Genomic DNA, 15,226 nt, shown 5'->3' on the forward strand with positions numbered 1-15,226 from the left:
TGGGCTAGATGACATCCCTTGAGGTTCAAGTTCCAATCTAGAAGATCAGGTCCCAAGCTTGGAGAGAGAGACTTGGACTGGGAGGCCTAATTCCATGCCTAAAAGGCTCAGGGTCTTCAGATAGAAGTAAATATTACAACCCTGCAGTGCCAAATATTATGACTAGAGAGGTAGGCTCACACTCAGAGAGAGTCTTCGTGGCTAGAATTCAGAATCCATGTTGGAGTGCCAGGTTCCATGTTTGAAGGGCATGTTCTATACAGAGCAGGCAAGTGTTCATGTTTAGATATCTAGATTCATGGCTAGAGCACATTCCATGCCTGAAAGGTCAGGTCTTGTAGACCACCATGTCATATTCTTGGAAAGGCAAACTTCACATCTAGAACACATAAATCAATACCTGTTCTAAGGCCATGCCACCCTGAATAAGCCTGATCCTGTCTGATCTCGGAAACTAAGCAGGGTTGGGCCTGGTTAGTACTTAGATGGGAGACCACCTAGGAAGACCAGGTGCTGTTGGCGTGAAAACTAAAAAATAAAGGATTGTAAGCTGACAAGGTCCTTGTAATCTGTGAGGTGAACCAAGGGGTTGCCTTGCCTAAAAAATAAATAAATAAAAAATAAAAAATCAATCAATCAATACCTGAAATTCCAGATTTCATTTATGGAGTGCTACGTTCCATGCTTTTATGACGATTTCATGCTTAGAGATTGAGATTCCTCTCATGTAGCACCAGGTTCCATTTAGGGATATTTTGGTTCTGCACATAAAGTTCCAACTTCCATGCCAAACAGGGAAACCAGTTTCCATATCTTAGGCAGCCAACTTCTATGACTGAGTCAGACACCAGGTTTAATGTCTGGAGTGCCAGATTCCATATTTATTAAGCCATGTTCTGTACTGCAAGATTGAGATACCACCCATTGTGTGCTATTCCATTCCTGTAAATTTAAATTCCATGCTTAGAAATAGAGATCTCTGTATGAATACCAGGACTCATGCCTGCAGGGACCAGGGTCCATTTTGGAAATTGAGATTCTACATATGGAGCACAAGATTCCACACTAGCTTCCAGGCTTGGATGTTGGGATTCCATGTATGTGATATTTTATACCTGGAGAGGCAGGATTTACATCTGGAGAGATATTCCATATCTGGAAAGTCAGGTTTCATACTTGGAGAGCCATGTTCCACGTGTGAGGGGACACACAGTCTACATCTGTTCTATAAGTTTTCACGTTTAGAGAACTAGGTTCTGTACTGGGAGGTCCAAGTCCCTTACCTCTACAGCAAGTTCTCGTGTGGAGGATCAGACAATATGCGTGAAGAGGTAGAATCAACACCTCGAAGACCTGAGTCAGTACCTGAAAGTTCCGATTTGATATAGGAGTGTCAGGTTCCATGCTTGGAGATTGAGATTCCATACATGGATTTTCAGTTTCAACCTTGGAGAGCAGGTTCTGTGTCTTAGATTTTTAAGAGAATCAATTTCCAATTTCCTAACTTCTTAAAATTAATCTGCCTTTTAACATGTCTGAGGTCAAGATATTATGCTGGCTCACCTATTTCCCCTCCCTTTTCTCAATTGCTATTCTCCATTTTACTAAGAATGAATTAAGGAAGTTCAGTGTTTCTGAACTTAATTATGGTGCATTGCACTGGAGTGATATACCCTCTAAGGTGGTAATGGGAGAATTCAATATATTATAGTTAAGAAAGCCTCCTTTGTTGAAGGCATCATAATCCTACACTAGGGCTTTTCTGTCTTATCCATATCCTGATAAGGGGTGAAACATAGTACAGAAATAAGGTATTTCAGGATGTCTTGAATTCATGTGTATTGCAGAGGGAAGTGGCAGGAGCAGCCACAAATTTAGTTTAATGATCTTGCCTCTTCCATCTTCTGGTTATTGTATTACTATTGCATTACTATTATGGGAGAGTTCTGTGAGAGCGCAGTAAAAAGTGTTGCTCAAAATATTGAATTTAGCAGAGCCATTTTATCCAGTCGACAAACTCATGGCAAGGCAAGACTGTGCCTTATTCACCCTTGCTTCCTCCTTCCTTTTCCTCTTTCCTTTCTTTCATCCTTCCTTCTTGCTTTGCCTCCTTCCCTTCTTGCCTACCTTTCTGATCTTCCTCTCTCTAGCCTCCCTTTCTCCCGTCTTCCCTTTCTTCCTTTCTTTTATCTACCTTTCTGGGCATCTTAGAATTTATAGATCAGAGTTTGTAACAAACAAACAAACAAACAAACAAAAAGTGTTGGAAAATCGCAGTATGCTACAAAACTTCACCAGCTTTGCCCCATGTCTGTCGAGCGTTCTGCATTATTTCAAAATGCAGAAGATGAGAAGTCCCATGTTTACTTCCAACAGATTGACATTGGATATTCACATTACAAAAAGATAATATTAAAAGTACACAGTGGCTCTCTGTATATACTTAAACACTCACTCAGACTTGTAAAAGGAACACTTTCATTCATTTTGAACGAAAGACTATTGATACCATAAACTGATGCTCAGTTTTTACTTGGGTGCAAGCTCCTGCTGTTCCTCAGGTTTAGTAATTTGTATTATGTATTAATTAGGTTTAGATTAACTTAATGGAGATATATTGTAAATTCAACTATAAGTAATGCACTTAAAATAATAATTACTGTACCTTTCATATGCACCACACTTACCAGTGGCTCAATGCCTTCTTTACCTTTTGCTGTTTATTTCTACAAAGTAGATTAAACTGTACCCTCCACAGCAGAACACTTACTTATGTAGAACAAAATGTTCCTAAAATGCAAGCTGGTAAGTAATGACCAGAACACTTTAGAAAACCAGCTTATTAAATTAATTTTGGAAGTACATAAATTAAAATATTTAAAGACCATTGTATTAAAGGATATTAAATCATTGGCATAACCTCAAGGAGAGAGAACCAGAAACCAAATTTAGAGACTGGGCAGCCAGAACCAGTGCTGCTGCCACTGTCCTTGCCACTGGACAGGCCTAACTCTGGGCAGAAATACTGTGTCAAGCCCCTGCCTCTCTTTGGTGTGGAAACCGGATATCCCTCTGCCACCTCTGCTCTCTCACCTTAATGGATTCCAGTCATGGCCCCATCTTCACGACATTGCCTTCCACACTGAAATCACGTGCAGGAACACTGATGAGAGAAGCCTGTGCCATGTGCCTGCGCCCCAGATGCAAGGGAAGCTGGGAAAATTTGGCTTCTATTCTTGAAAGGCACTCACTAGATGGGAGAGTTTCCAAATACAGAAAGAGTGTTCAAAGCATCTAGATGTCTAAAAAGAATCACGCAAAGTATGTAATAATGACATTATTTTAAATAGAAATGTTCAAATCACAACATAATCAAGGGTTGCATTATAATATTCATTGTTCTATGATGCTTTTTAAAATAATACTTTATTGTAACATTAAGACAATTCCCTCCTTTTCCACCATTCAAAAATGATGCATATCCCTTAATGTACTTTAAATTAATTGCATAAAAGGGAATAATAAGTCAACGAATAAATATTAAAAAGACATGGTCTGTAGTGTTTGGTTTGGAGTTTGCATATCAAAATACAAAATGAAATTCAATTACTTTTACCAATTTTTAAAAAATGAAGTAGACACCAATTTCACTTTAAAGATGGAAAGCCCCTGGGACGACATGAGAAACTTATCAGGTGTCACTAGCCACTGGTTAGAAAATACTGCTTTACTCTTCTGTGGGAGATAATCTCAACTTTGTGTTGCTTCTTGAATTGGTTTGTGATACAATCACAATTCGAAGGGTGATAGCTAATCCCAGACTTGTTCTGCTGCCTGAGGTTCAGCTAATCAGTTGCCCGCCCCTGTACCCCACCTGTGGCGGCTTGCTGTTGAAATCATATTACATGCTTGCATTGATTAATGAATGAATAGCCAGGGCCATTTTGAGTGGCTGCCTTCCAACCTTCCAAAAAATAAAAACAAAAACAAAAACATAAAACTGACCCAAACTAAGACTCTCCAGAGCAAGAAAATCACACTTGCTCTAGAGCACCCCAGCAGTCTGGAACCAGAAACCTAGATGACCTGTGCTATGTGGTCAAGAGCAAGGAGAGGCTCAGGTGGGCTCTACAATATCCAATCACATTTGGCTTTTCATTTACTGGGAATAGAGACTCTCTGCACTCACAATGTGTTATTTGCAGAAGGTACTTATATATAGCTGCCTGAAACCTTTTATCTTATTTGTTCATTTAGAGACAAAACAGTAGAGACCTTATCTTTACTTAATGCATGTGGTATTCCGGTTACGACCAGCAACCTTTTAGAAGAAAGTGACAGCAGCTTTTGCTTTTGACCTCCCTTGCAATGGAGATAAGGGAATAGATTAATACTAAAATAGGAACCGAATCCCCTGGCAGTCTTGTAGGAGTTAGAAGGGGAGGCTCCTGCTATTGAAAGGACACCTCTTTGAGGCAACGAATGACACATGTTAGCAAGGATCTCGCCTAAGCTACACTTCTAAAAAGGTCCCCAACCCAGAACAGCCAGTGCCTATGGTGGTATAAATGGTGCCTGGAGAGACTGAGAGAGCTACATTGGCTTCACCCACCAAGTTGTGTGTCCATTGTGGGGCTATGTCTGCCATGTGGGTGGAACATGGCCCTCGGTGTCTCTATCATGCCTTAAGTTTGACATGTTCAGGGCCTATTTTAAGTGTGGCTCAAGACTCTACAAAGCTGTCCTGGCTAGTCTGTCTCATGTTATTCTCTCCAGGTCTTTCAATTCTTACTTATCAACCATACCAATTATTTGGGACTTGATCATATACTGCCTTGCCCTGTTAATTACTTCATGTGTGTGTCTTGCCTTCCTTTTGAGAGAATAATTCTATTGTTACCGTATTGTGCTATGATTGTTGTATTAAATTATTGTTCTATTCCGCACTGGTAATGAGTGGGCATTTTTCTCACAGGATCCTCATAGAATACTCCAGGTGGGACACCTGGGATTTTAGACCTGTAAGGGTTAGCTTCTTCCTAGGGCTCTGTCAGGGATCGGTGTGACAATCCTGTAAAGTGCTTGAGGCAGAATATGGGGCCTAATATAGAAAACATCAAAAGCAAGTGGGAAGGACTTCAAACCAAAAGAAAGCTTGTTTTGTTTTTTTTTTAAAGGCAGATTGTGTTTATCCAGGAAAAAGACAAGATGCCAGTTAGACCAGCTACTGAAGACAGTAGGAAGACAAGAGGACAGGTGATGTCAAGTCAAGAGCCCTTCAACATCATCTAAAGGCCGGAAGCTTGATCTTTGGAAATTTGACAGCCATACACTCTGTATATTAACAAACCTGTTTTTTTTTCCTTTCACCTAGTATCAAGTAATAACATCTTGGCGAAGATGTGGAGAAAAAGGTATCCTCATACAGTGTTGATGGGATTGCAAATTGATACAGCCACTATGGAAAAAAGCCTGGAAGTTTCTCAAAAAATGAAAAATTGATATACCTTTTGACTCAGCAATTGCATTTCTGGATATTTATCCAAAGAAAATCAAAACAATAATTTGTAAAGGTCTATGTTCACTGCAGCACTATTTATAATAGCCAAGATATGGAAGCAACCTAAATGCAATCAACAGACAATTGGATAAAGAAGTTATGGTTCATATATACAATGGAATATTACCTAGCCATTAAAAAAATGAAATCCTACCAATTGGCAATAGCGTTGATGGACTTAAAGGTTATTAAGCTGAGTGAAATAAGTCAGAGAAAGATAAATGACATATGATTTCACTTATATGTGGAATCTAAGAAACAATAAGAACAAACTAATCAAAAACAGACTCACAAATATAGAGGACAGTCTGGTGCTGGCCAGAGGGGGGTTTTTGGAGGGCTGGGAGAAAGCGGTGAAGGGTTAAAGAAGTACAAATTAGTAGTTGATAGGTGATCATGGGGACGGGGAGCAGGGCATAGGGAATGCAGTCAGCAGTAATGTATGGCTGGGTGTAGAGCAGAGGAGAGAAAGAGCAATCGGGGGGCATCATTTCATAAACTGTATACATGTCTAATCGTACTGTATACTTGAAACTAATAATAAAAAAATAGAAATTCCATGCCTGACTGTGATTGGAGGATGAACTTTTCCCTGCATATGAAGGGTCTAGTTAACAAGAAGACACACGAATTTGGCCTCTAATCTAAGTTTTCCTTCCTACATGGGATATCATCTTGAAGAAATACTCTTCTTTGACCTGTTTTTTTTTTTTTTCAACAGTAAAATAAAAATAACAGTAAATGTCCTGATTCTTCACGAGATTGTTTGGAGGTCAATGATCAATGAACTATTTGGGCAAGATGCTTGAACACTGTAGAGTACATTAAAATGGAAGGTGTCATTATTAACTTTTCTTAACCTAGGAGTTATTGCCTCCTACTCTCTGGCCTCTTAATTGTAAGTGTCTTTTCGTCCTGTCAGGTTCCAAGTGTAACTGGGACCCAAGCATGTAAGCCTCATCTGTACTTATTTAGTTAATTGAGACAGGTCTAGGCCTGTGGGGGTGGGTGGGCTGGGATCTGGATACAGAGGAGAAATGGCCTATCAGGAAGCTATTTATGTAACAGTGGAGGTATCTGTGGGAGGAATATAGTATTGGACATGTGCTGTTGCTTTTTTAACCTTCTCATCCCTCAAATTCTATAAGAAGAACCTAGATTAAGGGGTAAACAACCAGCTGAACAATTGCCTTAGCTTTAAGAGGGGTAAACATCACTAGGGCACTAAAATCACAGGTCAAAGAAGAGTGAAAGAAGACTTTAGTTTAGAGAAATCCTCATGGAGAATCCTGAGTGGAGTTAGAATAAATACCTTAATAAGCCATTCAAAGATGGAGTTGGAAGGTTTTATCTATTTATCTTACTTAAGCCTAGGCCAGTGTCTGGGACTCAAAACTGGAACTATTCATTAGCCAACAGATTGAGTGGAAGACGTATAAGATTTCTGAATCAAGTGAGATTGGCAATATTTGGACCTTTATGATATCTGAGCCCGAATGAAGCCAAGAGGAAAGTCCAAGCAGGTTGTATTCTCCTGTGACCTGCAGAGACAGGGTCCCAACCTGGCTGGCTAGTGTACAGGGCAGCTCTCTTTGACATGATAGCCAGTAAAAACCTGGGCTGAGTACTCGCCCCTCATGGGCCTCCTGGGACTTTTCACGTCCTGCCGTGGGGAGTTGACCTCAAGAATCTGTCAATGCTGTCTCCTTTTCAGGTCCTCCTTCATAACGAATTTCAGGAAGTCACTTCTTCAGGTTTTGTTTAACAGGATCCCATGTGGGAGCCAACTTTGAAAGGTTACAAAGATATAGGCCATTTTGGCTCCTTCGCCAATTTGCTAGATGACTTTGAGCAAGTTACCTAAACTCTCTGGCCTTCAATGTCCCCATGTACATGGAAGCCAATTGTTCCTGGGCCACCAATGTCCATGGTAGCAGTGAGGCCACATTAAGATCAATGCTAGAATGTGTTGACCACTTGACTTCTAGTTATGTAACTATGGAACCTTAGAGCTACACTTTCCATCTCCTCTATTATTTCTGGGGACTATAGGACGTCTCTCACATGTGCTCATGTTATGCTGACAAACTGTTTGGGGAGGATCCCTGGCCACCATCATTGCTGCCATACTTGAGTTCTGATTTAAAAAACAAAAAGTTTACATTAACCTTTTCTTATCGAAAAAGTCTTAGTGATACACTCTTATTATGCATTTTCAAGGGATCGGAACTTTTAAGTAGAAAACATAAAAACATGGACATAAAGAAGAGACCTAAATACAAAAGCATAACATTAGGAAAAACCTTTGCAGAACTGGCTTTCTTGCCTATTCAGCCGCATTCTGTGCAAGGCCTCGTCTTTTCCAATGCTTTTTTCTGGCATAAAGACAGCAGGTGGCAGCAGAATCAAACCCAGAAGCTTCTGCGTTTTCAGATGGTTCTCAGAGAAGCGGCTTTTGGTAAAAACCTTTCATCTAAAAATCTAAACTCGGGGCAAGAACAAAAACAAAACAGAGTGAGGAACTGGTGTCATTAGCCTCAGCCACCACAATTCCATATGACGGTCCTTGCCTGCCACCTTCAAAGCCACACTTTGTCTTTCCAAGGAATTCTGGGATTTCTGTGAACAGTGGCCAGGAAAGGAAACTGAGGTCTGTCTCTCCTTAAATAGTTATTTGACAAGGTTCTTCTCCTGATGGTGCCCTTGTCACATATTGAAGTTTGTTCACCAGAAACAGGCTCTGATCAGGTTTAGACTCACTTGAGAGGTCAGTCCATATTCGGAACAAATTTATGCATAAAGTAAGAGTTTTAAAAGGAGATTTTTGTGGGCGATAAAAAGAAATGAAGTACTAATATGTGCTACAATATGGATGAACCTCAAAAACATCATGCCAAGTGAAAGAATATAGTCATAAAAGATCACAGAATGCATGAACCATTTACAGGAAATGTCCAGAATAGGCAAATCTGGAGACAGAAAATAGATTAGTGGTTGTCTAGGGCTGGAGAGGCAGTGATTGGGTAATGACTGCTCATGAATGCAGGTTTCTTTTGGAGGTGATGACAGTGTTCAGAATTAGATTTTGATGATGGCTTCCTAACTCTATAAAACATACTACAAACTATTGAACTGTACGTTTTAAAAGGGTGAAGTTTATGGTATGTAAATTATCTCAATAAAGTTGTTTAACAATAGAGAAAACAAAAAGTATACTTAGTTTGCTAAAATATTTCAGTGACAATAAACCCCAAATAATTATTCAAGGAGAGAGAGAGAGAGAGAGAGAGAGAGAGAGAGAGAGAGAGACACATAAACACAGAAAGAAAGAGACTGCAGCTGCCTTAATTGGAGGTTGGTTAGAAATGTGACTCTGGTACATTGGTGTATTTTACTTTTTGTTCAGATTATGATATGATAAAAGCACAATAAGCTTCCTACTTTGGTCTATCCCTAAGAACTGCAAATACTTACAACACCTTAAAGAGTGACTGCTGGAGGAGGTATGTTGCTGTCTCACCGATTTAGAGGATGGTGCTCTTCCTGGAAAGAAGACAGAAGAGCCCAGTAGAAATAACAAAATTCTGAAGTCGCAGAGACCTGATTTTAAATCCCAGATCCTCCTCTTATTAGCTGTGAGGCCTCAGTTTTAAATTTCTCCCATATCCACATCTCGAGGTTGAGTAAGAATTATTTAACATGAAATGTGAAAATGCATAGCCCATAGTAAACAGGCAACTTATGTTATTTTTCTAGAATGTCCATTCTTACCAGCCAAATGACATTTTATCTCAAAATTCAGCTATGTCATGCCTTCCTATCGGTGCGACTCTAAAGCTCTTCTCTACTGCCCCCGATCTCCACCCACAAGTCCATTTTAAATCAACAATCTTATCATCACTTTTTACGGCAATAAGAAGACACTGGGAATGGAAAATTAGGTCAATGACAATATTATGTTGAGAATAATCTGAGTAGGATGGAACCCTTCCTCCTGGTTATCTAAAACATAACACTAGAGTCAGTAATACATGCCTATGATATAACTCTGGATAACCACAGTGCAATGGAGACATTGACCCCAGCAGAATAACAATTTTTATACTAGAGAATTTGAGGTATTACAATCAGAAGAAGTATTTCTAGGAACTATGGAATATTAGGAGAAAACATCAACATGTTAGTTAACATTGTACTTTAAATTCTTGCAAATTTTTTAATTCCATAGGCATCCTAGTAGCTTCAGAAGGAAAATTATAGTCTGTTCATAGTGTAATAGATGAGAAAATGGGCTAAGAAGCCAAGCCACCTTATTTTAAAACGTGGCTCTGTCCCCTGTGGAACCAGGGCAACTACTTAACCTCTCTGTGCCTCGGTTTCCTCATGTATCAACTGAAGGAATAATAGTACCTATTTTACAAGGCTATTGGAAGGATTCTATGAGTTAATGTAAAGCACTTTGAACAGAGCTCAGTGCATAGTAAGCATTCAATAAATTCATTCATTCAATAAATGTTTATTGAATATTGTTATGACTCAATATGTGCTACTGTTTTAGATGCTAGGAGGTCAACAAAACAGATTAAATTCCTGCTTCATTAAGTCTCATGGAGCTTACTTTCTGGTGAGAAGAAGTAAACAACAAAAAGTACAAATACGTTGCTATGGACTGAATTGAGTGCTCCCTTCATATGTTGAAGTCCTAATCCCTAGTACAGAGGTATTTGGAGGTAGACCCTTTGGGAAGAAATTCAGGTTAGGTGAGGTCATGAGTGTGAGGTCCTTGTGTTGGGATATAGTGCCCTATAAGAAGACTGGGAGACAACAGAGCATTTGCTCTCTATCTGAGGACACAATAAGAAGGTGGCCGGGGAGAGAGCTCCCACTGGGAACCAAATCTGCTAGCACCTTGATCTTGGATTTCCAGTTTCCAGACCTGTGAGAAATAAATGTCTATCCTTTACGTGCACCCAGTCTGTGTTATTTTGTTATAGCAGCCTGAGCAAACTAATACTGTTGAAAAATCAGACTGGCGAGAAACCAAGCATCACTTGAAGAGTTGGAGAACTCAGGTTTATTACACCAATGGTCTGAAGATCTGGGCCCCAAGCTCATATGCAATCTTACTCTTATAGAACTTATTCATGCAGTTACAGTTGGCATGTGCTGTTTGATTAATTTGTCTTCAGGCGGTTATAGACCATGGGAGTTGCTATGGGTTACAGGTGCGCATGGGAGTTGCTATGGATTACAGACAGTCACAGAGCGTGAGATTTTCAGACAGGAACTCGGGCAATACATCTGTTATCTAGATAGAACAAGTGAAAGGGGAATGAGCCTTTAGTTAATTTCGAGGTCACCCTGCCCTTCAGCCTATGCGATAAGCATATCTATGGAAGCAGAACAGAGAGCTGATTATAAGGTTAGCCTTTTGAGCAGAAAATTCCTCTTCAATACAAATTAGTATGTAAATGTATAGGTATTTGAAATAGAACCCCTGCATAAGTATGTGGCTGGTTTTACCTATGGAAAGAGCCTGATATTGAACTACAGTCAGAAGCCTACTTTCCCACTTTAGCAATGGTTGCCGCTCTCCACAGTGTAACCTTGGAGAAGCCACTTGAAGATTCTCATCTTAGATTCCTGCCTCTGTAAAATCATGAACTAGATGACCCCTGACATGTTTGGTTCTTCCCAGGCTATAGTTGAAATAACAATTCACCTTCTAGGTATGTTATACACATAAATGTGCTAATGCTGAGAATGGCAGAGAGGGTGTCCTTAGAGTAGACACTGATTATCTTGACTGTATTTTTCAAATGAAAGATTAATTAAATCCCGAAATTTGGAATTGGCTTCCTACTTAGCAATGTTTCCTTTTTGGAAAAGAAAGAGTCAGTATGTGTCAGACAGAACAGCTCCTTTAGATCATTTTTTTCCTTCTTCCTTGGCTAATTGTAAGCTCTGACTGTGTAGTTCTCCTGGAGTCTCTTGCTTTGCTGACAACAGCTGAGAGAACAGAGCTTATAACTTCCCTGAGGTTTTTTTTTTTTTTGATAAATGATTGACATCTGATTGATCCATTCTCATTTCACCTGTGGCTTTCACAGAAAAACTGAAGAGAGTGTAACAGCCAAGAGAATCATTTTCAAATTATTCAGACATTTTGTAAAATTTGATTTTTCTGCTTCTCTCGCCTCTGAATGTTTTCATTGGGGTGTCTGGGATATAAAAGATCTACGCAAATTCTTTTGCTGTCAGATCCTCCAAATTCTCTGGGCAAGTGACAGCCTCTAGCGAACGTGTCTAAAGAAACATCCTATCACTTCTATCCTTTGATTCCTGGTGTGTTCCACTACCAAATACACTACAGGAAACAAGAGCCCTCTCTTGTGAGCTTTGAAACAGTGGAATTGAGGGACAACCACAAAGAATTCATGGTATATCGTATAAGGGAGCTGTCAGGCAACTTATGATGGTGGAGATATTTTTCCTGGTGATGGGACTAGAAGAATCTTCATAAAACCAGCAGATGAGTAATATTTTCACTTCTGAACAGTCCATTTTATAACAGATTGCTTCTCAAAAAGGAAATAGAAATGAGATTTTTGAAATATAAAAAATATGCTCAATCTCATTCTTAAGATAAATGCACATAAAAATTACATGAGGATACTTAACAGCTTGGCGAAAATTTAAAAGAAGTGAATAACCCCTCTATTGGCATTTTCACATGAAGGTGATGGGAGTATAATCTGCTGTATGGAGGGCAACTTGACAATATCTTTCAAATTTTATAATGCACAAAGCCTTGAATTCAGTAATTTTACTTCTAGAAATTTATCTCAGGTATTCCAGTCATGTGCTCAAAAATGCAGGTGTGAAAGTATGTATTGCAAAATTATGTGTGAAAGAAAGAAAAAGAAAGAAGAAAGAAAACAGGAGAGAGAGAGGAGGGAAGAAGGGGAGAAAGAGGGGAGGAGAAAGAGAGAGAGAGGGGAGGAGAAAGAAAGAAAGAAAGAAAGAAAGAAAGAAAGAAAGAAAGAAAGAAAGAAAGAAAGAAAGAAAGAAAGAAAGGAAGAAAGAAAGAAAGAAAGAGGTTCATGATAAAGACAAGTTAAATAAATTAGGAAGCTAGAGTACATCCACATAATGGGATACTATTAAAGAACAATCTCCATATTGTATTGCTAAGGAGAGAAAATTTCCAGAAACATGTAGGTAATTCCATTTGTTTCACATACAGGACCTAGTCACAAATTTTTAATTACACCCTTATTTTTCATTACATACCTCTTTTAACATTGGATTTTGTGTCATTTGTGTTTTATTACATATTTTGAAAAAATAATTAAAATATTAATATTCACAATAGTGAAGTCAAAGTATATAGAAATAACAGCTATATGTATTGAATTTTGCTGTATATCAAACACTAATTTTCTAAACCCTTTGATTTGATACAACCATTAACTTATAAGATAGATACCACTATTATGTTCAGAGGGGAAAACTGTAGTAGAGAGAGACTGAAAATTTTGTCCAAGGATTCACATCTGGTCAGCAGCAGAGCTGAGATTTTAACCTAGGCGGCCTGGTCCCAGAGACCTGACTCTTAGCCACCATACTACACTCCTCCTATCTAACTTTAGGGCTCCATAATGAACTTGTAATTATAGTGTAGCCAATATGAAACAACTAATTCAGATATGCAAAAAATATCTCACTTTTTTATTTTCTCTGAATCAACTTAAATCCGATTCTGAGTCCCCATACTGCTTGATTAGAAGAAAATTTAATCTGTCATTATTAGGGCTCTCCCCTTTAGGGTCGTACAAGGTCCTGGGGTCTTACCTGGCACTGACGTCAGGCAGAGACCCTGCTAGTCATCAGCCCACGCTAGTTACCACAGAGATGTGAAGTGACCCAGTTCAACACTCTCCAGCCATAGCATTTAGTGCTATCTATTCTCAGCCCCAGACTGCAAATTTCTTTATATTCTTGGAAAATTTTCTCTTTCTTTTTTCTCACTGCCTTCAAAGGCATTGAGAATACTCCCTTCAGTGAGTTCAGGTTTTATATAAAGACAGCTAGATCATTCTGCAAAATAAATCTCTAAGGTGAGAAATTGCTAAGGGCCTATTTAACTTGCTTAGATCAAAGGGATAGAGAAAATATAGGAAGAAGACTAAGAAACTCATGCCTCGATAAATTATCCTGTCACAGAGTCAAAGTCACAAAAACAGAATATTTCTGGATTTGAAATTTACCTTCATCATTTCCTTCTGCAAGGGTTTGACTTGTGTGGTTTTGGAATAATGATTGTAATGAATAAATAAAACGACTTCCATTGGTAGCAGATTTGGACTGAGACATGGGACAGTTAACACCCGCAAAGGTACACATTGTACACTTTGTGAATGGGTCAAAAACCTGATGGGGAAATAAGGAAACAAGGATAGTCTTCCTTCATACCTTAAAAGTCCTCAAATAAAATCAGTCGAGTTTCTAGCCCTTGCTCAGCTAACCAACCCATAAGTACAGAAAAGAAGACAAGGTTGGAATCCAAGGAAGGAAGTGTTAGAATCCAAGGGTCTGGCATCAAAGAGAATGTATTTAAGTAGAAACCAGGTCGATACCATAACTTTAAGACGGTTACAACAGGCAGAAAAAAAAGAGATGTGTGCTCTAAGCCTGGGATCTTTTGACTGCAGAAGCCTGGGTAAGAGGTCTGCCCCAAATTCCATCTGCCACCAATGAGAGCAGAAAGGAAATGTGTAATGAGAGCCAAGCCATGGGGAAAGAGTCCAAGACGGGTGTGCCTCCAGTGTGTTCAGTGATCGTGTCCAGCTCAGCAAATCTGAGTTGCTTTATTCTTTGGACTATTATCCCTTTTAATGAGTAAGGGATATTTTATCTTAAGCAATTTCTGAAACACTATTTCCCCTCAGCCTTTGTCTTAGTTTTGTAGAGGAGAAGGAATAGCTGTAGTAGAGATCAGGTTTGTGAGGAGCATTCCTAGTCAGTAATTCCCGGTGGTTTGCTCCACCTAGTGGACTTCCAGGCTAGAGAGGCTCTGAAAAAGAGTCCAGTGGGAAGTGTGTTATTTTGCTGATAAATCTGGACTTCTATTGGTTTCTTTATAGATAATACCTTATTCCACCCCAATCTGTCCTTGTTCATATTTAGTGAGTTCTTTCAATTATTTCCATTAAAGCCAATGTGTAGCAGTGAGTCAGTAGAATCTAATGCATTCTTTTTTCTCTCTTCTTAATGTATAAATAGCATTATATGACCAGGAAAAGCATATTCCACTCATAATTTATCCTCTGATGGCCAAACTCAAGCAAACCTTGACAGGATCATTTAAATTATGTCCTACCTACTTGTTCACCCCCATGGGGCTCCTTTAAGCAATAACTAGTTAAATTGTCATAGGTCTTTTTTAAAAGTTTCACATTCAATTATAAAAACAGATGAAACATTATAAAGCACAGAAAAACTAAGGATTTCAGGTACAAATAGGTTCAGAGCTTGTTCTCACACTAATCCATATGTGGAGATAGAGGTTAGAATTGAGATAGGTTTAAGCCATTAAAGTATACAAAATCAATTCAACGATCTATACTTATTTGCTAGCCTACTCTGCTCCTGTCAGTCACCAGC

General features: G+C 39.0%; 1 pseudogene; it reads left to right on the plus strand.

The window, feature by feature from the left end:
- The first annotated feature begins 403 nt into the window (after positions 1-403).
- Positions 404-522, plus strand: LOC118612997 (annotated as a pseudogene).
- The last annotated feature ends 14,704 nt before the right edge of the window (positions 523-15,226 follow it).

The sequence above is a fragment of the Rousettus aegyptiacus genome, unplaced genomic scaffold (assembly GCF_014176215.1).
Source record: "Rousettus aegyptiacus isolate mRouAeg1 unplaced genomic scaffold, mRouAeg1.p scaffold_m13_p_17, whole genome shotgun sequence".
NCBI classification, from domain to species: domain Eukaryota; kingdom Metazoa; phylum Chordata; class Mammalia; order Chiroptera; family Pteropodidae; genus Rousettus; species Rousettus aegyptiacus.